The sequence below is a fragment of the Pelodiscus sinensis genome, chromosome 12, assembly GCF_052426305.1.
Source record: "Pelodiscus sinensis isolate ZL-2025 chromosome 12, ASM5242630v1, whole genome shotgun sequence".
Lineage (NCBI taxonomy): Eukaryota > Metazoa > Chordata > Testudines > Trionychidae > Pelodiscus > Pelodiscus sinensis.
In genome coordinates this window covers 26,015,112-26,041,351 of record NC_143063.1, presented here as the reverse complement: position 1 = coordinate 26,041,351, position 26,240 = coordinate 26,015,112, and the positions used below count along the sequence as shown (strand labels likewise).

Sequence of the window (26,240 nt, the reverse complement as noted above, 5' to 3'; positions counted from 1 at the left end):
GGAGATCAAAAAAGAACCTTTTATAGCATCAGCAGCAAAAGTGGGATGATTTAGCACTCTCATAGTGTTCTTCAAAATCACCCAACAAGTTCATGAGACAAACTGCTTCTGCGCTTAATACTACAAAGGTGCCCAGAGAGCCTGGAAGGGACAGATGTTCTTTGGATTCACTTCATACACAAAACGTAATATATCACTTAGTTCTGTTCAATCAGACAACAGTCTGATGAATATCTGCTGCCAAATGAGGGGGAAAAGAATTGCCACTGAGACTTTTCTGTGGTTGCAGTAGGCCTCAGTAGTTCCTAATGAGGAGAGAGAGAGAGCTCAGTAGTTTGAGCATTGGCCTGTTAAACCCAGCCTTGTGAGTTCAATCCTTGCAGAGGCCATTTGGGGCAAACATTTCTCAGGGATGGCATTTGGTCCTGCTGTGAAGGCAAGGAACTGGACTCAATGGCCTTTCAAGGTCCGTTCTAGGAGATAGGCAATCTTTATTAATTTATGCTGTCTCTTGACTAATGATAGGGCCATTTGAGGTATATTATTTAGCCTCTCAAAAGTGAGCATCAAAGGGAGCTTCTAGGTCAGTAGTGAGCAACCTGCAGATTGTGGGGTTCTCTATGTGGCCAATGAGACATTTTGTTTACCATTGCCCACATGCAGGGTTGACAGATTTTGCTCATTTCTGTTCAAATCGGTTTTTTCCTACTGGTATTCCTACAGTGACATGCACATAAAGCAAGGGCAGATGAATGCACACAGCATGATCTGGGAGAGCCATGCACTCCCTCTGCATCTAATCAAAGTGCTACTATTGTTCAATTGGCAATCGACACATGCTGCAAATTCTAGGTACACAAGCTCAGTTAGCAAAACTGCCCTATTTCAGGAGACCATCTTGGTGACAATAATCTTGTGGCCCACTGAGATGAAGCAGGGCCACTCATGCGGCCCACTCACTAGCCTACATTGCCCATCACTGTTCTAGATGCTCAGAACTTCTCGAAAATCTGGCCACATGTATAGGCACCTGAGTATGGAAATCAGGAATTTAACTATAAGTTCCTGTTTTCATTAATGTGGTTGCTGCATTGTACCGAGTTTGAGACAAGGTGTTGCTCTTGATTTAAAAAAAGGAGACAATGCTAGAATTTAAGCCATGTAGAAGCTCAGTTGTAACTTTTTTTTAAAAGATGCCTTCTGTTTAAGAAGGGCTGTGATTCTTATATGTTATGACACTACTCTTCACTCACCTTTTCTTATAGGCTTTCCCTGTATTGATGTTCCAGTGTGCACTGTACCTGTGAAAATTCACAGTCAAATTCCTAGAACCCTGAGATTTCAGAAATGCACTGCATTGAAGAAGAGGAAGTAGGAACACTCAGATTGCAGATGAGGTCACTAACTCACTTATTATTGGGGCTTGGTCCTTTCAGTGAATGTAGGGTTGCCAGGTGTCCGGTTTTGAACTGGACAGTCCAGTATTTGAGCTTTCTGTTCAGGAAACAAATTGAGAAAATATAAATATCCAGTATTTTCTAAATAAGATGGAATGTAGATTGTGATGTAATGTCAAGTGTGTCCAGTATTTTTGTTGAAACCATCTGGCAACCTTAAGAGAATGCATTTAGGGTAGTTACATCATCTGGCCAACAGAGACCCATAGTCAGAGCATTTAAAGGGCAGCCTTTTCCCAGTACACAGTATACCCCAAACTTCTGAAAGCTAAGCCACTCTTGATGGAATTGACGCCAACTATACCCCCTGCTCTCTAGTTATGTGTTGTTGAAGACCTACTCATCCTAATTAATGCATATCTCATGGCATCTCTCTCCTGACTATTCTTCCATCGTTCCAAATCTTACACACATTTTGGGAAACACTGGCAAAGATCTTCTTCCTTCTCTCCTTTCTTATATGCTTTGACAAGCAATTAAACGGTTAATATTTATACAATAGTTAACAATATAACATTTAAGATAGCTTCATTAGCATCTGAGTTAGAACTCACTGAAATGATCAAAGAAATTCACAACTAAGAACTACTGTTTCAGGCTTTCTTCAAATTCAGGCAGGTATCCTATATCAGCTAAACTCCTATTAGGTTGTGAAGTGTTTTTTTCACAACCATAACTGTTAGAGATATATTATTTCTTTTTTTAAAGAGAGCCTGAAACTATGGAGAACGACTGAAAGTTCTGCCCATGGCAAGTCCTTCACAAATACCCAGGGAAATACTGGGATGGGGGAAATCTAAGGGAGAATTTCTCCAGCCAGCAGTGCCCACAGTTACATAGCTCCCCTTGGTCACATGATCCCCTTAGAAACAACTCCTCCTCCCCCTCCGCTTAATCTGAAAGGCCTGAGCCCTAGTTACAAACACGCTCTTTGGAGGGCTAGCACACTCTACTACAAACAGCCTGTGGCTATTGGATCCTGATGCTGAATAAAGAATACAGTCTTAGCAGTAGTGGTATTTCTCTTCCATGCTCCCTGCAGAAGGGCAGAGATCCTTGACAATGATACCTTTTCCCCTTACAATAGTTACATAAAGTATTGATATCCAAAATATGTGGCAAACTACTTGATTGCTAATGCATGGCCCTGACTCTTCATCTTTTCTTTTTGTTAAATATGACGTGGTAGTATTTGAGTAGAGAGAGGGAAAAGATACCACAAGTGGGACTGGGAAAATAAATAATATAATGCATTGACATGAGAAAAGGGAAGACAATGCAGCAGGAACAGAAATGAAGTACATTTGTAAGAGCCAGGAACGCTGCATTGAACACTTTGAGATTATGGAAAGGCTTTATCTCACAATGGGGCTGCCATGAACTGCTGTTGTTATTGCCACTGAATTCCAAGTAAACAAATCTAAATTCCTGCTGCTTCTATGATACTTATAAAGGCACCCCGTCTGTCTAGATTTGAATGAGACAAAACTAAACTTCAGTTTCAACTTAAGCAATGAAAAAACAAGAAAAAGACTGACAAATGGTGTTTCTCTCATTTCCCCATAGGCAATATGATTGTTCTTTTAAATTTCAGGGCTGTAAGAATAGTCATGTAGTTCTCTCAATATTCAGTAGACCGGTGCATGCTACTATAAAAGACTATGATTGAAGTCCACTATCAGCATACAGCTGATAAATTACCTTATGTTTCCTAATTCTCTCTTACTTGTCCTTTACCAATAAGTCTTATGGGCCAATGTTTTAGAAGTGCCATTTCTTGTTCAATGTTCATTTGCATGCACAAACTGGGTTCTTGCATAATTGCCAGTTTGCATGTGCAATTAACTGGTGTACAAATACAAATGTTCCTTCGCAAGGAAAATCCAGGGTTTTGTGGGTATTCTGAGAGTGGGTGCATTTCTGTAGGTGTTCCTGTTGTGCTTTGTTTTGCATATGTGACCGTCTGAGCCCTGAGTTCTATATGTGTATTTATTAACATTTGAATTATAACATTATTTAACTGTGACCTTGGTTTTACAAGTTAAAGGTACAGCTGAATCTCAGCTGGAGCATGGAGCTACTTTCCCTGAGGCTTTTCCCTGCCAAGGGCAGTGCCTGGGAGCAGCAGGAAGCGCAAAGTCAAATTGTACCTGGGAACAGAGTGGTAAGTAAACACCCACCACCCATGACCAGACCCTACATTGCCCAGCAAAATCTCTAATCTGGAATACTCTGTTTCCCAGGGTTGCTGGATTAAAGCATTTCAAGTGTGCTATTCTCCTCACTGTAACTCTGTCAATCAACTCAGCGGTGTCAACCCTTAAATAGCTGTATAGATCAGTGCTCTTCCTCAGAATGCATAGAAGGGGAACATTTGGTATAATATTTTCCATGCAAATTGGTATTTAGCATGGAAAAATAGCATATTGTAGGTATTTGGCACATAAAACTTCCTCCATGAGTTTGAGGCTATAGAAACTTTTATCACTCATGGTGTGTCTAAACTAAAGTTTTGTCGACAAAAATGGACTTTTGTCGACAAAACTATACCTGCATCTACACTATCACCAAGTTCTGTCGACATAACGTCGACAGAACTCAGCAGTCTTGTCAACGTCTGTAAACCTCATTCTACGAGGAATAACGCCTTTTTTTGACAGAGTTCTGTCGACAGAAGGCATTATTGTATCTACACTGTCCTTTGCGTCTACACTGTCATGTCGACAAAGCGGCTTGCTTTGTAGACAAAAGCCTACTGTAGTCTAGACGTACCCTCAGTGTATGAAGTTTTCCTGTGTAAACCTGATTTAAAACTGTCATGACTTCTTGTATTTCTTCTTTGAAAACAAGGAAATTCCTCCACAAAGATATTATCTGAAAATTTACATTTGGCAAAGTAATGAAAATGATATTGACATGTAAAACTAATATTTTAGATGGTGCTTGTATAACCACCCCCAAGTGAATTTGAACCTGGGTGTTCCGGAGCTTAGGGTAGGAACCTCTGCAGCTTGAGCTATAAAGCTAGCTGGCTTTCAGCTTAGGCCAGTGGTCACCACCTGGTTGATCACGGCACCAGTAGGAGTCAATAGCTGGGTGGCGGCCTCTCTTTGATCCATCCCAGCTGGCATGTGGCACAACCTTGGCAGGCTGACTGCCGTGGCCAGCTGGGCTGGATCAAAGAAGGGCAGCCGCCTGGCCAGCTGGCCACAGGTTCAACCTGCCAAGGCTGTGCCGCGCTCCAGATGAGCTGGATCAAAGAGAGGCCACCACCCAGCCGCTCCAGCTGGGCCCAGGCAGCTGCCCCTCTTTGTTAACTTGCTGGCTGCGGGGGAGAGAAGAGGTGCACATGTGCACACACGCATGTGTCCATGGCTCTTGTCTCCTGCTCCGGGAGGTGGCGTGCCAGGGACCGGGATATGCTGCCCTGTTCCCCATGGGCTGTGTGAGGGGTCGGGAAGCCCCTTCTCCAGTGCCCCTCTGCGCCCAGCTGTGCGGGATCCAGCCCTGGGCAGCCCCGGGCTTTGCCTGCCCCAACCCCAGCTCCGGCTCTGGAGCTGCTGCCTGCAGGCAAAGGACTGGGCTGGGCAGGGAAGAGACTCTGCCCCCTCCACTTACCCCACAGCAATAGTTTTAAGAAAAACTAAACACTTGCAAGGCAGTAAAGTGCTAATGAAGTTAATTTACATGCAATTTATACACAAATAGCATTGATGCAAATATTCACATTCAACATCTCACTTAACAACCTTAGTTAAGCTAGTACCCCAGCACTACTCCTGGGAGGGTGCAAGTCCCAGCCCTGCTGCCCTGCCCGTAAGTGCCTGGGGACAGAGGAGGGGCAAAGGAGGATGCGGGGGGCAGGGAGGGAGGGGGCAGGGATTGCACTGAGGGGCATGGGGCGATGCAGGGGATCAGGCTGGGGAGGATCATAGGGCTGAGGGGAGCGAGGCTCCCCATCTGATTTTTCTGTGGGTCAGTTACTCTCAACCCAAAAAAGATTCCCCACCTCTACCATAAATAAAGAAAACATTGAAACCTTTTGTGTTGGAAATAAATTATTATTTTACTTTAAAATGAAGTTTGATAAACTAACATGAGAAATTAAAAACGCTTAATCTGTTTAAAAATTTAAATTAAACCATTCTCCCCAACTGCAGCACTAGCAAAATAGCTCAGGTGTGATTATGTAATTAACAGTGAGTTTCCATTAGCAACGGGGGGGGGGGGGGAGAGGCACAGAAAGGTTTGGAGGGGGCAGGGTCTCAAGAAAGTGGTGGGGTCTCGGGGAAGGGATGGGATAGATTCTGGCTTGCTCTGACATTTAAAAAGTGATTGTGAATGTAAAAAGGTTGGAGACCACTGGCTTAGGTTGTAGAGCTCCCTTGTTCTTATCTCTCGCTGTAAGCGATTTAAATGCCACTACATGGGACAGTGAACCACAATGGGGCTATGTCTGCACTGCAGGCTTCCACAAAAAGTTGCACAAAAAGTTCTTGCGCAAGAGCACGTCCACAATACCATGTGCTTTTGCGCGAAAGAGAGTCCACGCTGCCATGGACGCTCTTGTGCAAGAAAGCTTTGATGACCATTCACATAAAGGCTTATTCCTCATAGAAAGAGGAATAACTTGCATAGAAAGCCCTGTCTTCTAACGATCTACTGTACTTTTTCTTGCGCAAAAAACGCTTATAGTGTGGACTCTCCACGAGTTTTTGCACAAAAGCACAGTGTAGACGTAGCCTCGGTGTGGGTTACATGCTTCCCCTAGCTAAGGAAAGCACTGTAGGAGCTTCAGAGACTCAGACAAGCTCCCACTTGTAACCACCACAAGACAGATTTGAAACTAGGACCTCTGGAGTTTAGTGTAGGAGCTTCTACAGCTTGAGCTGTAAAGCCAGCTGGCTCTCAGTTTATGCTTTAGAGCTCCCTTGTTCTTATCTCTTGCCACTACAATTAACGGTGCCACTACATGGGACAGTGAACCACACTCGGTGTGTGGATTACACTTGGTCCTGCTATAAGGTTGGGGACTGGACTCTATAACCTCTTGAGGTCCTTTCCAGTTCTAGGATTCCATGATAATTACATACTTTACGTAGTCTGGGATTTTTATGCTTTAGACTACATGCAATATATTAGTGATATATATGTCGAAATTAGACTTCTGAGTTAGAACTAAGTCAGTTGTTAAGTGAGATATTGAATGTGAATATTTGTATCAATGCTGTTTGTATATAAATTGCATGTAAATTAACTTAATTAGCACTTTACAGCCTTGCAAGTGTTTAGATTTTCTTAAAATTATTGCTGTGGTTAACTATTTTTATATGTTACAACTGCAAATGTAACTATAAATTAACAATAATTTTTATCTAAAATAATTCCTATACACTCTGGCTGCGTCTAGACTGGCATGATTTTGCGCAAATACTTTTAACGGAAAAGTTTTTCCATTAAAAGTATTATCACAAAAGAGCATCTAGACTGGCATGGATGCTTTTGTGCAAAAGACATCTTTTGTGCAAAAGCATCCATGCCAGTCTAGATGCTCTCTTGTGCAAGAAAGCTCCGATGGCCATTTTAGCCATCGGGCTTTCTTCTGCAAGAAATTAACTTGCCTGTCTACACTGGCCCTCTTGCGCAAGAATACTTGCACAAGAGGGCTTATCCCTGAGCAGGAGTATCAAAGTATTTGCGCAAAAACCACTGATTTCATACATTGTAACGTCAGTGTTCTTGCGCAAATTCTTACGGCCGGTGTAGATAGGCGGCAAGTTTTTGCACAAAAGCAGATGCTTTTGCGCAAAATATTGCCAGTCTAGACGCACCCATTATGTATAGGGACACACATTATTATCCTTGCACAAATATTATACTTCCCAAAGAAAGCCTTCTCACTGTACATTTTTGACCCATGTCATGTTTGCCAAATGCTGTTCAAAATAACCCAATAGGAAACAACACCAGATTATCTTTTCATGTACTACAGATTGCATCACCTCCATTTATGAAAACAATATGGTAGACTCCAACAAAGAAAATTACTGGGGAACTACATACCAGAATTATATGCCTCAGGTATGGTTAAAATAGTTATTGGTTAAAATAGGACCATGTGATTCTGAAGTACAGTTAGACAAACCTATGTTTATTAAAGCACATAATCTGCTAGAAACAACACAGACTGAAAATATTTGCCAGTTTGTTCCATTTGAAAGCTTTCTTCCAAATGGCAACATAAAACAACATAACAGGGTTAGAAGGTGTTTATGTAGCCACCAGATGGAGCCATCTGTGTAATAAAACCAGTTTGAAAGGAATTCTTAGTTCATTTATATTATACTTTTCTGTTTTAACAAGAATAACTCTTTTACTTTTGTTCCATATATTCTGCGATATCTGGCCAGCCTGTTCAAAAATGTTTGATGGGGATTTTTGTCACATAGCATTAGAGTAAATAGGTTAGTACTAACACTAGAATATTTCTAAAATGATAAAAGCAACAAGGAGTCCTGTGGCACCTTATAGAATAACAGATGTATCGGAGCATAAGCTTTCGTAGGCAAAGACCCACTTTGTCAGATGCATGTAGTGGAAATATCCAGAGGCAGGTATAAATATGCAGGCCAGAATAAGGCAGAGTTTAATTCAGTCAAGGAGGGTGAGGCCCACTTCTAGCAGCTGATGTGGAGGTGTGAACACCAGGGCTGTGTCTAGACTGCATCCCTTTTCCTTAAAAGGGATGCAAATTAGAGACATCGCAATTGCAAATGAAGTGGGGATTTAAATCCCCCCCGCTTTATTTGCATAAACATGGCTGCTGCTTTTTTCCGGCTCGGACCTTAGCTGGAAAAAGGCGCCAGTCTAGACGCAGATCTTTCGAAAAATAAAGCCTTTTCCGAAAGATCCCTTATTCCGTATTTTACGGAAAAGGGATGCAGTCTAGACACAGCCTGAGGGTATGTCTACACTACCACCCTAGTTCGAACTAGGATGGTAATGTAGGCAACCGGAGTTGCAAATGAAACCTGGGATTTGAATTTCCCGGGCTTCATTTGCATAAAGTCGGGCGTCGCCATTTTTAAATGTCCGCTAGTGCGGACTCCGTGCCGCGTGACTACATGCGGCACGGACTAGGTAGTTCGGACTAGGCTTCCTAGTCCGAACTACCGTTACTCCTCGTGAAATGGCGGCGCCCAGCTTTATGCAAATGAAGCCCAGGAAATTCAAATCCCAGGCTTCATTTGCAACTCTGGTTGCCTACATTACCACCCTAGTTCGAACTAGGGTGGTAGTGTAGACATACCCCAAGAGAGGAGAAACTGCTTTTGTACTTGACTAGCCATTCACAGTCTTTGTTTAATCCTAAACTGATGGTGTCAAATTTGCAGATGAACTGTAGCTCAGCAGTTTCTCTTTGAAGTCTGTTCCTGAAGTTTTTTTGTTGCAGGATGGCTACCTTTAAATCTGCTATTGTGTGTCCAGGGAGATTGAAGTGTTCTCCTACAGGTTTTTGTATATTGCCATTCTTAATATCTGATTTGTATCCATTTATTCTTTTATGTAGGGACTGTCCAGTTTGGCCAATGTATATAGCAGAGGGGCACTGCAGGCACATGATGGCGTATATTATATTGGTAGATGTGCAGGTGAATGAACCAGTGATGGTGTGGCTGATCTGGTTAGGTCCTGTGATGGTGTCGCTGGTGTAGCTATGTGGGCAGAGTTAGGGTTTGTTGCATGGATTGGTTCCTGAGTTAGAGTTACTGTGGTGCCGTCAGGGCCGGCCCGAGCCATGTTGGTGTCCCAGGCGCGCGGCACCACCCCCGGGCGCATGACACATGCGTGGGCCCGCCTCTGGGGCACCGGCCTGCCCCCATAGGGAGCATGCGCTGCCCGGCCGCTGGCGCGCGGCCAGGGGCCCGCCCCCGGGGTGCACGGCGCATGCGCTACCCAGCCCAGCCCAGCCCGGCCACCACTGCTGGTGCATTGCACCTGGCCATGCAGGGCCCTGCAGCCATGGGGGGAAGGGCCCTGCTGGCTGGCGCCGCAGGGATGGGGGGGGCCGGCGCTGCGGGAGCTGGGCATGCGGTGCTTGATGGCAGCTATAAGGGATGCCGCACGCCCCTTACAGCTGCCATCAGGCACCCCCCATCGGTTGGCGCCCTGGGCAGCTTACCGGCTCGCCCACCCCTTAGTCCGGCCCTGGGTGAGGTGTATAGTTGCTGGTGAGAATTTGCTTCAGGTTGGCGGGTTGTTTGTGGGCGAGGACTGGCCTACCTCCCAAGGCCTGTGAAATGAGGGATCATTGTCCAGGATGGGTTGTAGATCACTGATGATGCGTTGGAGAGGTTTTTGCTGAAGACTGTAGGTGATGGCCAATGGTGTTCTGTTGGTTTCTTTCTTGGGCTTGTCTTGTAGTAGGAGGCTTCTGGGTACACGTCTGGTTCTGTTAATCTGTTTCCTCACTTCCTCGTGCAGGTATCATAGTTTCAAGAATGCTTGGTGCAGATCTTGTAGGTGTTGGTCTCTATCTGAGGGGTTGAAGCAGATGCGGTTGTACCTTAGTGCTTGGCTGTAGACAATGGATCCTGTGGTGTTTCCTGTGCTGGAGACATGAAGGTAGGCATAGCGGTCGGTAGGTTTCTGGTATAGGGTGGTGTTTATGTGACTGTCACTTATTTGCACCGTGATGTCCAGGAGGTGGATCTCTTGCGTAGACTGGTCCAGGCTGAGGTTAATGGTGGGGTGGCAGCTGTTGAAATTGTGGTGGAATTCTTCCAGAGTCTCCTTCCCCTGGGTCCAGATGATGAAGATGTCATCAATGTAGCATTGGTAGAGAAGGGGCATTAGTGGACAAGAGCTGAGGAAGCGTTGTTCCAGGTTAGCCATAAAAATGTTGGCATATTGTGGGGCCATGCAGGTGCCTACAGCGGTGCCACTGGTTTGGAGGTATATATTGTCACCGAATCTGAATAGTTGTGTGTGAGGATAAAATCACAGAGGTCAGCCACCAGTTGTGCTGTGGCATCATCAGGGACACTGTTCCTGACAGCTTGTACTTCATCTATGTGTGGGATGTTTATGTAGAGAGCCTCTACATCCATAGTGGCTATGATGGTGTTTTCTGGAAGATCACCAATGCACTGTAGTTTTCTCAGGAAATCAGTAGTGTCACGGAGATAGCTGGGAGTGCTGGTGGCGTAGTGTCTGAGTAGAGAGTCCACATATCCAGACAGTCCTTCAGTGAGAGTGCCAATGCCCGAGATGATGGGGTGTCCAGAATTTCCAGGTTTGTGGATCTTGGGTAGTAGATAGAATAACCCTGGTCGGGGCTATAAGGGTGTGTTGATTTGTTTCTGTGCTTGTGTAGGGAGTGTCCTGAGCAGATGGTGCAGTTTCAAAGTGTATTCCTCAGAGGCGTCTGAGGAAAGTAGCCTGTAGAATTTGGTATTGGAGAGTTGTCTGGCAGCCTCCTTTTGGTAGTCAGACCTGTTCACGATGACAACAGCACCTCCTTTGTCAGCCTCTTTGATTATAATGTCAGAGTTGTTTCTGAGGCTGTGGATGGCATTGAGTTCTGCACGACTGAGGTTATGAGGCAAGTGATGCTGTTTTTCCTCAATTTCTGCCTGTGCACGTCGGCAGAAGCATTCTTTGTATAAGTCCAGACTGTCATTTCAACCCTCAGGAGGAGTCCATGTGGAGTTCTTCTTGTGCGGTTGGTGGGAGGGTATCTGTGTGTCAGTGCACTGTTCAGTGTTGTGTTGAAAGTATTCTTTGAGTCGGAGACAGCGAAAGTAGGCTTCCAGATCACCACAGAACTGTATCATATTTATGGGTGTGGTGGGGCAAAAAGAGAGTCCCCGAGATAGAACAGACTCTTCTGCTGGGCTGAGTGTGTAGATGGATAGATTGACGATATTGCTGGGTGAGTTAGGGGTACCACTGTTGTGGCCCCATGTGGCAGGCAGGATTTTAGACAGCTTACAGTCCTTTTTCCTCTGTGGAGAAGTGAAGTGTGTAATGTACATCTCCTGTCTTATTTTAGTAAAGTCCAGCTGTGTGGAAGTTTGTGTGGAAGGTTGGTTTTTTATGAAAGTCTCCAGATTGGAGAGCTCTTTTTTGATGTTTTTCTGTTTGCTGTACAGGATACTAATTAGGTCTAAAATTATAGTATCTTACTTATATCCTGAGATGCAGTTTGGTATACACATACAGGGTGAAATCTTGGCTCCAGGGATGTCTATGGCAAAACACCCATTGACTGTAAATATATATAGTTATACTATGAGCACTACTGTAAATATATATGTACCATAAGAGAAATATTGACTACACTGAATATTTCAGTGTAGTCAATATTTCTCTTATGGTACATATATATTTACAGTAGTGCTCATAGTATAACTAGGACACTTTCATCATTACTGAATATTTGTATCTTTGTTTTTCTGTATTTTACCTTAGAAAAAATATAGCAAGTCAATGAATTCACCAGTCATCTGCCCCAATGAATGATAAATATTGGTCTTTCATTAATATTTTAAGTGAGCATTCAGTTTCCTTCCCCTGAATGTTGCCAGGCTCCAACATCTCCAAACATCTCCCCTACCCCACCGCAGCCCTTGGAGAGTTAGTTACAGTTGGAATTATTCTCTTTTTAAACAATTTACATGACATTTTGTGTCTTTGTTCTTTCTGGTTTTATTTTGTTAAACTGAATGCCTTTTTGCATCTAAGTCATAAAAATCAAGAGCACCAGTAAGCTTGTAATATTCTGAAAGGGTAATTTTATGTGATCTTATAAAGCGTGGGAGGTTAAGAAGTCCCAAGTGTAACCACAGGGAGGAAAAGACAGGCATGGGAGGCTTTTTTTCTTATTGGCTTCCTCATCCATTCCTCTCACCTCCCACAGAGGAGTCTAATGGGAGATGGTTTACTTTAGCATCAGAGAGATTGTATTTATTATAATAGGACTCCGTGATAAAGAAACAAAAAAAATCAGTTAATAATCCATGCCTTGGAAACAACTTTGTTTTTTACATTAGACAACTTTTTAAAGATCTTACTGTTGTTAACAAACATTCTGGAGCCATATCTGACACAGCTGTCTCTCCCGTTAGTTCTTAGTTTTCTTGATTACTTATGGTAGTGAATAAGACTATCACACCGCATAACAACAGATGGATGACTGAAATAAACCTGCGTGAAGAGAGGGCAGAGGTATCTTTTGAATGAGCCTGCTTGGTCTAGGGACACAGCTTGGTTGTATGCTTGTATGTTTGAGTCACTCAGCTAAAATTGGGGAAGGAGTGGTTAGGAAAGAAAACACATGGAAACCATCTGAAGTCAATCTTGGGTAATTTTTTCAGTAAATAATGCTAAAGATCTTGTGTGTGACTAACACTAGCAGATGCTTTCCTGGATGCTCGATGCAATTTCCCAACCAAAGGCCAAGATTCACTAGAATGCCCAAACTCAGGATGATACTGTGAGGCAGGCAGGACTCAAGGTCAATGCTCCTGGACTGCACAGTGACAGAGACAGCTCCTGTGAACATTGCCAAAGCTCAGTCTCTTGCCTCTGGTTCTCTTGTATAGGCTTTTGAGTTTTTCACTTTTGTTGCGACATTGAAAGGTCCCTTGCTGGGACCCCTTTCAGCCACCATTTTAGAGATGCCCATGTACACTGTTTCATCCTGGCGATTTTCAGTAAGGGCTGTCTGCACCCTTGTTTCTCCCCAGATGGTGAAAAGCACAGTGCTTTCTGCACAGCTCCATGATGCTGCATATGGCATTGTATGGTAGTACAGGTTGTGCAGTATTAGTAATACCCTGCTGGAATGCTGAGGGATATAAATCCAGGAGGGAATAGACAGGTCCTGGCTTCTGTCCAGCATTTGAAAATAGGAGGTAACTTCTGGGTTATATGGCTTCAGGGACTGGAGGATACAAAGGTAAATGGGCTGATCTTGGTGACATACAAAGCAGTAGGCAAAGTGTCATCTTAGTGTGAATGCATGGTATAGGCACATGAACGTTAGTCCACACTAACTCATACACAATGAACTTAATCCACTTTCAAACTGGATTATAGATTACATATTATTTGGTCAATATTTGAAAGACTGTCATATATACCATTAATTGAAGGTAATTTAAGTATGTACTGGGTAAAGTTATTGCAATTTAAACCTCCTATGTAGACAAGCACTAAGAGTTTTCAGAATCAAGACCTTATAAACAGAAAAGTACCATTTGATTAGGCTAGTGCCCTTTTCTTTGCATAGAGGTGTAAACAGAGTATAGCTTTCAATATCTTGTTTTATAGAAAAATATTGCTATATTTAACCATAAAAAATGTAGATCACTACTGCTCACATTTAGTGTTACTACAATGGGCCATTATAGTATTCCATAGTGTCTTTTATAAGGGTTTGGGTGTTGGTCAGTTTTAGTTTTGCTACCTTAGTTTAGTTAAAAAATCCCAGATTCCTAGTAAGAAACAAGGATAGTCTGAAGAAGACCCTTATACTAACAACTATTATTTCAAAGTAGCACGGAGTAGTAAGTGTACAATTAGGAACATCCTGCACTGTCAGGTGTATGCATTAGGTCTAGCCATAGTGATGTTTGTGTGTAAGGGGTCATGTGACTGGTAAAATGTGCCTGTAGGGGACCACCCGCATCCACGTCCCCCAACTCCCAAGTAACACCCCCTTTTGGCGTATTGGGTGCCTTTTAGTTTATTAAATCATGCGCTTTTACAATTTTCACGATGCGCCCGGTTGCCCCCCTGCTTGCTGGGGGAGGGGGTCCGGGCCCACCCTCGCTCCGGACCCTGACCCAGGGCCCTAAGGTCAGGACACGCGTTCCTGCCTAGTGGCGGGGGTTGAAAACCCCTAAACTCCCTCGCTCTCGGGGTCCACGCCCCCGCCCTGGGCCACTTCTTCCCCGGCAGTGAGCTGCCGCTAGCCTGGGACCATCGGGTTAAGACTCACCCAGGGTCTCCAGTAGTCGGGTCCGTGAGGTCCTGGCTGTGATGCTCCCACTCTTCGGGGATCCGTCCCCTCCTCTGGCCCGGAGTTCCATTTTAAATTTCCGGCCGGCCTCCCAACCCCGCCAGTGTGCTCCCCCACGTTGTGGCCTCTCTGGGGCGTCCCTGCTCCCCGCCCGGGGCTCTGTGCGGCTTTTCGCCCCGGCGAGGTGCCAGCCCTGCTTCCCCGTGCCCGCGGAGACGTGGGGGTTCTAGGGAGGGGCGGGGCTACCCTGCCACAGTGCCGCATCACTGTCCCAAATTGCTTAGAGCCAATACAATGCATTGCCCTAAAGTGCTGTGCAAACTGCATGTAACCTGTGTCAGCTTTGTGTGGTGCTCTGGCCTCTTCTAGTGGCACTTAGACCAAGGGCTTCATGTGACCAAGGGCTTCATGTGGCCCATTGGGATTCTATGTGTGGCCTAGGAGACACTTTGTTTACTGTTGCCCAGGTATGGAGTTGCCAGATTCTGCTGGTTTTCATTCCTATAGTTTTTTTTCTACCAGTGTTACAAAAGTGGCACACACTTAAAGCTAGGGCACGTGAAGTGAGGTGCGTGCTGATTGAACACAACATTGTGAAAGCTGTGTGCTTCCTCTGCGCTCAGTGAAAGTGCTGCTACTATTCAATGGGCACACCCCACAAATTCTAGGTACGCGAGCACAGTTAGCAAAACTAACCTGCTCCTAGAGACCATCTTGGTTACAGCCCACTTAGATGAAGGAGGGCCGCTCATTAGCCAGGATTGCTCCTCACTGACCTACACCATCTAAAAATTAATGAGGTCATGAAAGACGGAGTGTAGCCTCACACAAGATCGGATTGGAAACTCTTCACATTGTCACAATTTAAGTCCATGGCCAAATACTAAAAGCCTTAGCTAATAGCCATGTAAGTTTTAGCTCATGCAATAGAGGCTCATGTAGTAAGCTTCAGAGGTTCCACATTCAGTCCAGTGTTACATGTACATTAAGTCAGCAGAGCAAATCTATTTACAATACTAGAAAAGATCGGATGCCCATCAACCATGAGCAGTAGGTGGAACCCCACTTACGGAAAGCCATGTTAGTCTACAACCTAAAAACAACGAGTAGTCCTGTGACACCGTAGAGACTAACAGCTCATGATACTAATATCTATATATAGTATCATGAGCTTTTGTTGGCAAAACCCACTTCTTCAGATAAGCTCGACTGGGGGAAAAAAATCCCAGAATTTATAACAGAAAAAGAAGGAAAAAGAGAGAGAAAAAAAGCCTGTCAGTTGTGGTGCTGCTGCTAACGAGGCTAATTGAGTGGGCTGGACATGTCCCATACTTAGCTTTTCATGTAAACAAGGTGTTAAATGTATGGAAGACTGGTTTTATAATGGGCCATCTAGTTAATGTCTTTGTTCAAGCCCAGGCAAAGAGTATCACATTTGCATATGAAGGTCAATTCCATGCACACACTCTCTCTGTAATTGGTTTATGAAATTCCTTTGAAGAAAAATGGACACTTTTAAATCCATGATTGAGTACCCAGGCAGGTTAAAATGTTCCCTTACAGATGTATGTGCATTACCATTTCTGATATCTGACTTGCATCCATAGAGCCAGATGAGTACCCAGGAATCTTTTTCTTTAGACAGGCCCAACAAGGAAAATAACAGAACACCACACCATCACCTACAGCCCCCAGCTTAAACTCCTTCAGTGCTTTGACAGCCAATCCTGGAAAATGATCCCTTGCTCTCACAGGCCTTGGAGACAGGACAATCCTCACCTACAGACAACCCCTAACCTGAAGTAAATTCTCTCCAGTAGGCACACATCACATCTCAGACTCACACTCACCCAGAAACCTACCCCTGCAATAAACCCGTTGCCAACTCTGTCCATACATCTGTGTCATCAGTCAGGGTTTCGGGGTTATCGGGGTTCCTGACAGGTCCTCTACTCCGTCGGTGATTATAAACTTTTGGCTGTGTGTGTGCATGCATGTGCTCCCTTTATCTAAAGCGTTAGACCCCGTGCACTTGGGTCAACACAGTAGATCTCTCAGAGCCCCCGGAAACGACAGATTCAGGCAAAAAAATGAGGAAGAACGGCTCTTGTGCAAAAACATCTGCTAATTAGTTATGCAAATGAAGCGTGGAAATATCCTACTCCGCGCTTCATTTGCATAAGCTTTTGCGGAAGAAGGGTGCAGTATAGATGTAGCCTTAGATGAAAGGATGCCACCAACATGCATGTGCGTCCCCCGCATCCCTCCCCCCAAGCTGCTCTAGCAGACACCATTTGCAATGAAGCCCACGCCCTGATTCACACAGGCTGAAATAAATTTGTCAGTAGCTGGGGATGGAGTGCTTTCCCCAGAGATGATTTATTCTCTGAAGACTGAGCAGGTAGCAACCTCAGGAGGTGCTGCCTGATCCCAAGCTGTGCAAATCTCTGTGGGTACTATGGGGGATACATACAGTAATGCTAGGGTAGACAGCCTTCTCCCAAGGGTCCTGGTATGGAGGGGCTCTGTGTCTGCATGCAGGGGACAACGAGGTAAGGGTAGTGAGAGCCAAACTCTGAGGTGAAAGTAAGCCAGTGCAGCACTCTGGCTAGAAACTGGCCGGGTGGGGCACTCCCAGCCCAGCTCCTTGGGCTTCCTGCATGCTGCCATGCTAGAAGCACTTAAAATAACAACAAATAGTCTTGCAGCATCTTAAAGACTAACAAAACATGTAGATGGTATAATGGGCTTTTGTAGGCACAATCCACTTCTTCAGATGACCGGAGTTATTAAAGGTCCAGTTTCTAAATATATAGGGGATGGGACGGGAGAAGGAAGAGAAGGGAAAAGAAATAGTAGTCAATTAGAGTGTCCACGCTACATGAAGCTGATGGAGAGGATGCATGTTGTTCTTAAGTATGCATTGTTTGTTTATGTCATTAGGGTGTGGAATGTAGTGGGCCATCCAGCCAATGTTTCTATCACTATTTACTCATATCAATAACTACAGCCTATATTGGAACAGGATACCATACTCAAAGAGGCTCTGGGAGACAGACCCATAGTCTCCTATAGACAACCACCTAACCTCAAGATGATTCTTACCAACCACCACAGGACATACCACACTAATACCAACCCTGGTACCTTCCCTTGCAACAAACCCCATTGCCAGCTTTGTCCACATATTCATTCTGCTGATACCATTATTGGACCTAACCAAGTGAGTTATAAGATCAAGAACACATATTCCTGCGCATCCAGAAATATAATCTATGCTATCATGTGCCGAAAGTGTCCGTCTGCTATGTACATTGGACAAACATCTCAGACACTTCGCCAAAGGATTAATGCCCACAAAACAGATATCAGACAAGATCACAAAGAGAAAACAGTTTCTTGCCACTTTAACCAGAAAGGACACTCTCTAAATGACTTAGCCACCTGCATTCTGCTACAAAGACCTTTTACATCTGCACTTGAAAGGGAATCCTCTGAACTGTCATTCATGTTAAAATTCGACACTTGCCAACAAGGACTTAACAAGAATTTGAACTATCTCACCCATTACCAAGACAGTTTCCCCAATTATCACCTGTAATACCATTAACTCACAAACATCCCACTCTCCCTACCTTTAATATCAGCAATTCACAGACACTTACCTTCCTTCCTCCCCCCCCCCATCCCCCTTCTATTCTGCAATGTGATTTGTCCTTTTCATATTTGTTCATTTTTTTAATTGTATCCTTTGGTATATATGGTTGTGACTACTTTCTTCCACTATTTGATCTGAGGAAGTGGGTCTGGCCCACGAAAGCTCATCATCTAATAAACCATCTTGTTAGTCTTTAAAGTGCTACGTTGTCCTGCATTTTACTCATATCTTTGTGCTAGGATTCAAACCTGTAAATCAAGTTAAGTTATAAAGATTTTCTGGGTAGTTGGCTTGTGAATTGGCCAGAGCCTCAGCCTTTGCTGCCATTGGGGAGGGGGGCCAGCAGCCCCACTTACTTCCATCGCTGAGGTTTTTTTTCTTTTTTTTTTTTGTTGAATATAGATCCAGACAAAGTTTAAAACCTCTTCTTGCTCCCAGCTGCCGGGGGGGGGACAGGCTGCGAGCTTTGCCTTGAGACTAGGGTAAGTGTGGCTGCAGCTTCTCTTTGCCCCTGAAATGTTGCCTTTGCCTAGGGTTACCATATTTGAACTTTCAAAAAAGAGGACGCTCCCGAGAGGGAGTGTAACTATCAGTATCTATCATCTCAAATTGTACGCGTTACAACTGAGCTGGTAGACACTGATACAGATGCACTGAAGCCCCCAGGGGGGTTGTGAAAGGCCAGTACCTGTAAGAAATTTACGTTAATTTCACCCCCTGACCAAACTGTAAACCACCTGCATAATAGAAACTAGTGCAGCGGTGGGGCCTCGTCCCCGCATCTATAGGGTGGGGCCCAGGCCAGCCTGGCGGCGTTACTTTCCCAGCCCCTTCAGGGACACGAGAAACCAGCCTCGCCCGCCCGGCCTACGTAGCAATCCGGGGCACTCGGGCGGGGACGAGACACAACCTATCAGCGTCCCCACCCACGTGTTTCCCCTGGGCTCTCGCGCCGGCCGGCCGGCGGCTCTCAGGGGCTGCGGCGCTCGCACGTGGCCATTCGGCGATTGGAACGTCCCGGGCCCTTCCACCCCCGTGTGCTGCGCTGGCCCGGTGCTCCCCGCGCTGCAGCGGGCCGAGGTAGGCAGGCGGCGCCGCACGGGCAGCCCGGGCGGCGGAGACGAGGGGCCACGGGCTGGGGGCCGCGGCTTGCGGGCGGGGGCCGGGGTCCCGCGGGCTTCAGCACAGCACGTCTGGCCGGTGGTATGTAGCGAGCCGCTCCCCCCGGCCAGAGCTGGGAGCGCTCCGCCCCCCTCCCGTGCCCCCCAGAGCTCTGCTCGGCCGCCTTGGGGCTGGCCGCGGAGAGCCTCCGGCGTGCGCATCGCGAGGAGGCCGGGGGGGACCGCACTTTTCCGGCTGTAAAATGCCGTCACCGCGGGGGGGCCTCTGCCGCTTGGGGAGCCCTTGGTTCCATGGACCAGCCCTGCCGAATCGGCTTTAGCAGCCCCTAGGCTAGGGACTGGCGGCCTGTGCGGTTCCACGTCACGGTTTGGCTGGTGTAGTTAGTACAGGGCGTGTCTGGCCTCGGTCACGGCTCCAAGGTCCTTGGTGCGGGGAGTGGGGTTTTTTCCTTTTCACGTTGAAGCGTTCCCCTCAACGCGATGGAGCATGTTTCCCTGCTAGACATCCCCAGGACTGGAAACAAGTAGAGCTGTATCACGTGCTTTGGTTTTTTTCCCCCAGTAGGCATGGCCATGTCCTTCTCCAGGCGATATAACCAAATCCTACGTTTTTGTGGATGTAGTTATTTGAAATTAGATTAAAATGTTGTCAAGCTTCCAGGAGGTATCAAAGATCACCTTACAAACACGCTTAAAATCTTGGATTGAATATTTTAAAAAAGGATTGGATGTATAATAGTTTTGTTTTCTTTGGTTGTTCCAGGGTGGTGTTTGCTGCCCTTAGAGATGCTTTCCTTTACCCTTTCACTCACACCTGTCATTTTGGCTGGTCAGTTTGCACATTGATATAAGTTTGTCCGGAAGAGGTGTATTCCCTGACTCTAAAGAGCCTAGAGTCAGAATTTTAGGCACAGTATGAGAAAGGGACCTGTGGACAGAGGGGATGAAAATTACATTATGATCATATGCTTTCACAGTTTATGCATGTGCAAGCTATTGCACTTCTATCAGAGAAAGGGATGGACTGTACAAAAGGTTGTATTCCCCCTCTTACAAATGATGAAACTGGGGCATAAATAAGTGATGTAGCTTTACCTAGGTCATACAACTCTCCAGAGATAACATTGAGAATAGAGCTAAATGTTTTGGCTCCCTGATGCTGCGCTAACTACTAGAAAGCCATGAGGATTGTATTAATTGATGGTCTGGTGTGGTGTGGTGTGGAGGTGAGGATGTAGGACTTGACCATTATTCTTATATGCCCCAAGGAGAGTCTTACCAATTCTCTAGTAGAGGTGACCTTTTTTTTGAGGGGTCTGTTTCAGCAAAAACAAGATGCATCTCACAAAGTGGGCTCCATCTCATGAAAGCTTATTCCCAAATAAATCAGTCTTTACGGTTCCACAGGACTCCTCCTCATTGTTTGTGCTTTTTTTGGTGTGGGTGAGTGTTTTGTTTTTAGGCAGTCTCCTGTCTTCTATAATTTTTCTTTCTCCCTCCAAGTGGTTTCAATGGTTTTTAATTGTCTTGACTGGTTTTCCATTGACTGTTTGGGGACTGTTTGGGGATGTGGTAAGAGGGGGAGAAATGTAGCCGTGTTAGTCTGGTGTAGCTGAAACAAAATACAGGACTATGTAGCACTTTAAAGACTAACAAGTCTTTAAAGTGCTACATAGTCCTGTATTTTGTAAGAGGGGGAGGCATTAGAACCTTGCTGATTAGGGAATGTTTTCTTTCTCATGCCTGAATGAGTCATCACTCAAACTAGTGGCTAATTTCTACTCCAAGACCATAAAGCACACTTTCACAATAAATACAGTATACAGGCAGTCCCCGACTTACGCAGATCCGACTTATGTCGGATCCGCACTTACGAACGGGGCTTTTCTCGCCCCGGAGCTCATGGGCGGCGGGACCGCCCAGAGCGCAGCGGTCCCGCCACCGCGTCCTCCGGGGCGAGAAAAGCTGCTCCGGGTCTCCCTGGTGTGCTGGGGGGGACTTGTCTCTCCAGCACAGCAGGGAGACCCGAGCAAAGCCGCACAGGCGGCGGGACCCCACTGCCTATGCGGCTTTGCCCCGGAGCAAAGCCGCACAGGTGGCGGGGTCCCCTGCCTCTGCGGCTTTGCTCCTGTCTCCCTGTGCACAATTCTCCTGGTTAGGAGAGTCTCCTGGGACCCCCCCCCCCCCCCAGCACAGCAGGGAGACAGGAGCAAAGCCACAGAGGCGGCGGGACCTCTGCGCCTCCGTGGCTTTGCTCGGGTCTCCCTGGTCTGCTGGAGTAGGAATAAGAAGTAGGAATAAGAGATCCTCCGGAAAAGGGCTTTATTCCGGAGAATCGCGCCAGTCTAGACGCTTTTTTCCGGCTTTTCCCCAAGCCGGAAAAAAAGCGGCGGCCATGTTTATTTAAATCCCGCGGGGGATATTTAAATCCCCTGCGGATTTCCCTATTCACAAGTTCAAAATTAGCATGCCCCTTCCGAAGAAGGGGCCAGTGTAGACGTAGCCATCATGTGTGAAATCTTTGATGCAGTGAGTTTGTGTGGTCTCAGGTGAGAGTTATTTCTAAAGAATGGGATTCTTTGCCAAGGGGTTTCTGTACTATAGTAAATTATTTAGAAATCAGGAGCACAAGTAGCATTCAGGGCAGTAAGAATGTACCCAGGGGCTCTCTAGAGAGGAAGATCTTCCTTTTGTAGATAGGTGTGTTTTTACTCTTGTTTTTTTGGGAGGAGCACTTCTGCTACAGCAATTTGTGGATTTCTGTCCCCAGATAATCATCAAGGCAGACCTTTGAGATCTGCTGAATCACTGTGTCTAACAGTCAGTATCTGGGATCATATGGTGATTGTGTAACAAACAGGCCAGTCCTCTACTTAGTTACTAGGATAGATGTCCCAGAAGTGTCTGTAATAACAGCCATTTGGGGCTAGATTATGAAACTAAAATGTCTGTGTGTAACAGAAATGCATAAAAAGGATATATAGAAATTAGAGGCGATTTAATGGAGGGATCTGTTAAGTTTTCTTGCCTGCTTTTTTATTCTCTAGTGCAGTCAATATGAAGATCACTATAGATATCAATTTGAATCACTATATATGCTTTCTACAGAAATTTGACAGAAACTGTCCAAACGTCTGAGTAACTTTCTGTTACTATCACGTTACAGTCACACAAGAGTAAAGGTGGCTGCTAATTGAGTGGTAGACTCTATTGGCTTACCTTGTTAAAATATTTGAACATCTTTAATTGAATTCCATTTTCCTTTCAAGTGCAGTTTGCCACAAATACCAAATAAAAGATGTACTAGTAAATAAGAAATGTTTGTTTTCACCATCTTCTAACAAAATGTAAAAATGAAAGATCTAAATAAATGTATGTTAGGCTATATAATTGCTTTCAATGTACAAATAGTGCCCCTGAGTACCAAAAAGGAAATTTTCTGTGAAAACTGTATTGTTTAGAAATCAACATGTTTTAATGCTTGCCAATGAATGAGAATTAACCTCTCTCTAGGAAAATAACTAGAGTAAAAATGCAAAGCAAGATTAAAATCACTTATGTAAATCAAGGTTTCCTGTTTGTTGATTTAAATCATGATTAAGATTATCAGTTTGAATCACTTTGGTTTAATTCAGCCTGCTACTGACATGCTGTATGCAGAAGTGTTAGTATTTTCTTGGTGGCTTTTCTTAGTTATTTTAAACCAATGTTTGAGTTATTGTGTAGGTACTGATTGGCTGTTACATAATCAAATTTTAAAAACTGGTCCGTGATCAGCTCTGTGAATCTTGTTCCTGTGCTTGAATCAATCTGTCTACACACATTGTGCTTACAGACCAGGGATTATGAATCAGATGCAGTGATCTACCACAGTATTGATAAAGTGGCAGAGTTGGTTCCAATTACTTAGAATTCATGTCTAACTTGGCAGTAGCGGGTGAGCCTGGGGAGGGAGGTGGTGAATGAAATGGAAAAGACTTGTGACTGGTCAATATACCATATGTGCACTCAAACCCCATTGCTTATATCTTCATATATGCCATTTTAAAAATTAGTATCTTCCTATTTTCATTGAAGCGTTCATGGAGAATATTGCCAGAAGAGAAGTAATAGGGTCAGAATTATTGAAATCTCTTCACATGAATAACTACATCTATTGAAATACAGTAAATTTCACTCTTAAAGGTTTTTGGATGAGATTACTGGCTGAGGTGATTGCCTTAGCCATTTTAGGTGCTGACCTTTCAGAACTTCCAGGGTCTTATCAATGCATTTTTATAACATAGTACTGTATTATTATGGCACCTAATAGTGTCCTTTGAAGAATTATCTGACAGTCCTAGCTGCCAGTTTCAGGACAGTGTTATGCCTGTCTAGTGGAAATCTTTGAATTGGACATCATGTTGTAGAAGTGGCTTGAAGCCTCTTAGCAAATAATGTTGTATAACTTAAAAACCTAGGTTTGAGGCTCCATTAGAGTTTAATATTCAGGACCACACATTTGGTGTTTAAGAAAAAAAGCTTATTTGATTTTTTTTAAACAAAAAAAGCGTAACTTCATTTGGGCGTGAGCTGTCTACTTTGGCTTTAATGAGCAGGCTTTTTTGTATTATCTGACCTGCAAAAGCAGCTCACTACTTCTGTTGAATGACTGTTATTTAAAAAGCAGGACTTGAATGGGATGAACAGCTGTGTTTCTGGTTATTAGGCCTGTAATTGTCCATTGCTCTTTATTCCTAGAGATTACTGTTAAGGCAATTGTCTTGTATTTCATAACCCAGATTTTATGTACATTTAAAACTCCACAGATACCTTCCAGCTTTTTGAAATTGTTTGTTTGGGAGAGGGTGGAGATGTTAAACTCAAATTCTCTAGCATGGGATAATTTACACAGAGATGCACACATACTCTGTCTGCTGATGTAGCGTACTGAGATCTACAATGTGGTAGCATTTTCTTAACATTTTAAGTGAAATTGCAGAAAAAAGTTGAAGGAAAAGAAATTGAAAAACAACCTTTTTTAAAAAAAGCGAGTGTGTCTTGGAGGGCCATGTGGGCGGCCTATTTAACCTTTGCCTTCTCTGACACATTTTATCATGTGGCAATCTGTCTTCTGGGAACCAGACAAACCACCAATTCACTTCACATTGGCCATTGAAACACCATGCAATAAGTGGTGACTGCTGTTTTTTCCTGTCTTGTTTCTCTTTCCATTTTGACATTGGAGTTTACCCAATTTGTGTTTCGGTTTTCATATATGCTCAAGTACTGCTGAAGTAGAATGTCCGGTATTTTTTTCCTCTCTGTGAGGTATGGATAACAGATACAATTTCTGGAAACAGTGTTTCTGCTTCAGGACCCTCATTCTCCAACAGAGGCTTTCGGGGGACTGATTCCTTTGCACGAGCACCCACATTTACATTTCTAAATGAGATTACAGACAGATACTTAACTGTAAACAGAGTCAAGGCAGTACAGAGTTTAAAATTGGATTTCAGTTACAACATGGAGTTATTTCTAGTCACAATGTATTAACTGTTTAAAATGGGGTTTCAGTTACAATATTAAAAAAAAAGTTATAATAATGGAGTCTTACAAGGTAATTCTTAACAGGCTACTAATGTCCAAAAGTGGTTACAATTCATGAAGTTGCATAATGTCATATTGGTGGATATAATTCATTAAAAGGGCTATTTCAATCTTCACCCTTATACTCATGTTTGGGATTTTCTGTTTATAGAAGTGCCTATTACCGCACCCCCCCCTCCCCCCCCGCCTTGGTCCTGATATTTTGTACTTACTGTCTGTTCCCTCTGCTTCAGGGTGGGGGACTTGGAGTAGGGATGTTAGATATCAACTAATTGAATACTTGTATAACCACATCCAAACTTTGCAGTTAAACAATTATTCAATAGTCCCTGGGAATGGTAGCCAGTGCACTCCCAGGGAACCCCTGCTACCCCATGCTGTTGCTTCTGTATCAGAGGCAGCAGCGCTGGGTGACAGCAGCTTCTGTCCATGGGGAACCAAGCTCCCTGCAGACAGGGGCAGTAGTGGCATCCCACAGAGCCTGGACCCACCACAGACAGAAGCTGCTCTGTGGCAGTCTCCCTTGCCCCCACCCCTCAGAGACAGCATCATGTTGGGGGAGGGAGGTGGCAGGCTGCTCTGCAGGATCTGGGCTTGTGGAGAGCCAGCTTAAAAGTCAGCTCCCCATGGGCACTGGCTCCCATTTCCCGCCACCCTTGCTGCCTTTATCAGAGGCAGCAAAGGGGGGTGGGGAATACATGTAGTCAATAGATTAACCAGGCTTATTGGTTAATTGTGTAGTCAACTAAAGATTGACATCCTTAGCCTGGAGTTGGAGGAACAGGTGCCCTCATGAAGTCTCTGGATTTGACCCAAGGATAAGGCTGTTTCTCTTCACTTCTGCAGCTTGTCATGAGTTTGACAAGGCTGTTTAGTGACTGATAGTACTGGATGCTGCAGAGAGGTCAGGAGGATGTATGCATATACAGTAAACTTCCGATAATAAGGCACCTTTAGGACCCAGGGGATGCCACCCCAGATCCCTCATAGCCCCTCCCCGTTCCGATAGTCTGGCTCTGTCCCAGGCGCCCCGATTCAGCCGCTGCTGGTCCGTTTCAGCAGCGGCTGAATCAGGGACGCCTGCGGCAGAGCAGGTGGGGTGCTCCCGGGTTGGTCCGGTAGCGCCGCCCCTCGACGCTGTGGGACCAACCCAGCAGCACTCCAGCTGCTCTGCCCCAGGCGTCCCCAAGAGCAGCTGGGGTGCTGCCGGGTTGGTCCCGCAGCCCTGAGGGTCAGTGCTACAGGACCAACCCGGCAGCACCCCAGCTGCTCTGCCCCCGGCTTCCCCGATTCAGCTGCTGGTCAGTTTCAGCAGCGGCTGAATCGGGGTTCCAATTGTCCGGCTGCCACAGAGCACTTCCGGGTTCCCGATGGTACCGGACCATCAG

At 45.0% G+C, this 26,240-nt stretch overlaps 1 protein-coding gene across 3 annotated transcripts in view; it reads left to right on the top strand.

Moving 5' to 3' along the window:
• C12H19orf12 (chromosome 12 C19orf12 homolog) overlaps window positions 1-26,240 on the top strand; it is a 79,275-nt gene that overhangs the window by 41,397 nt on the left and 11,638 nt on the right. The window contains exon 1 of one of the 3 annotated variants that reach the window (XM_006121203.5): window positions 3,601-3,621. The exons of 1 other annotated variant lie outside the window; for it this stretch is intronic. The gene's annotated coding sequence lies outside the window, so the exon portion shown is untranslated. Of the gene's footprint in view, window positions 1-3,600; window positions 3,622-19,020; window positions 19,223-26,240 lie in introns of those variants that run through there. One more of the 3 variants, XM_075940178.2, reaches the window with a different exon arrangement.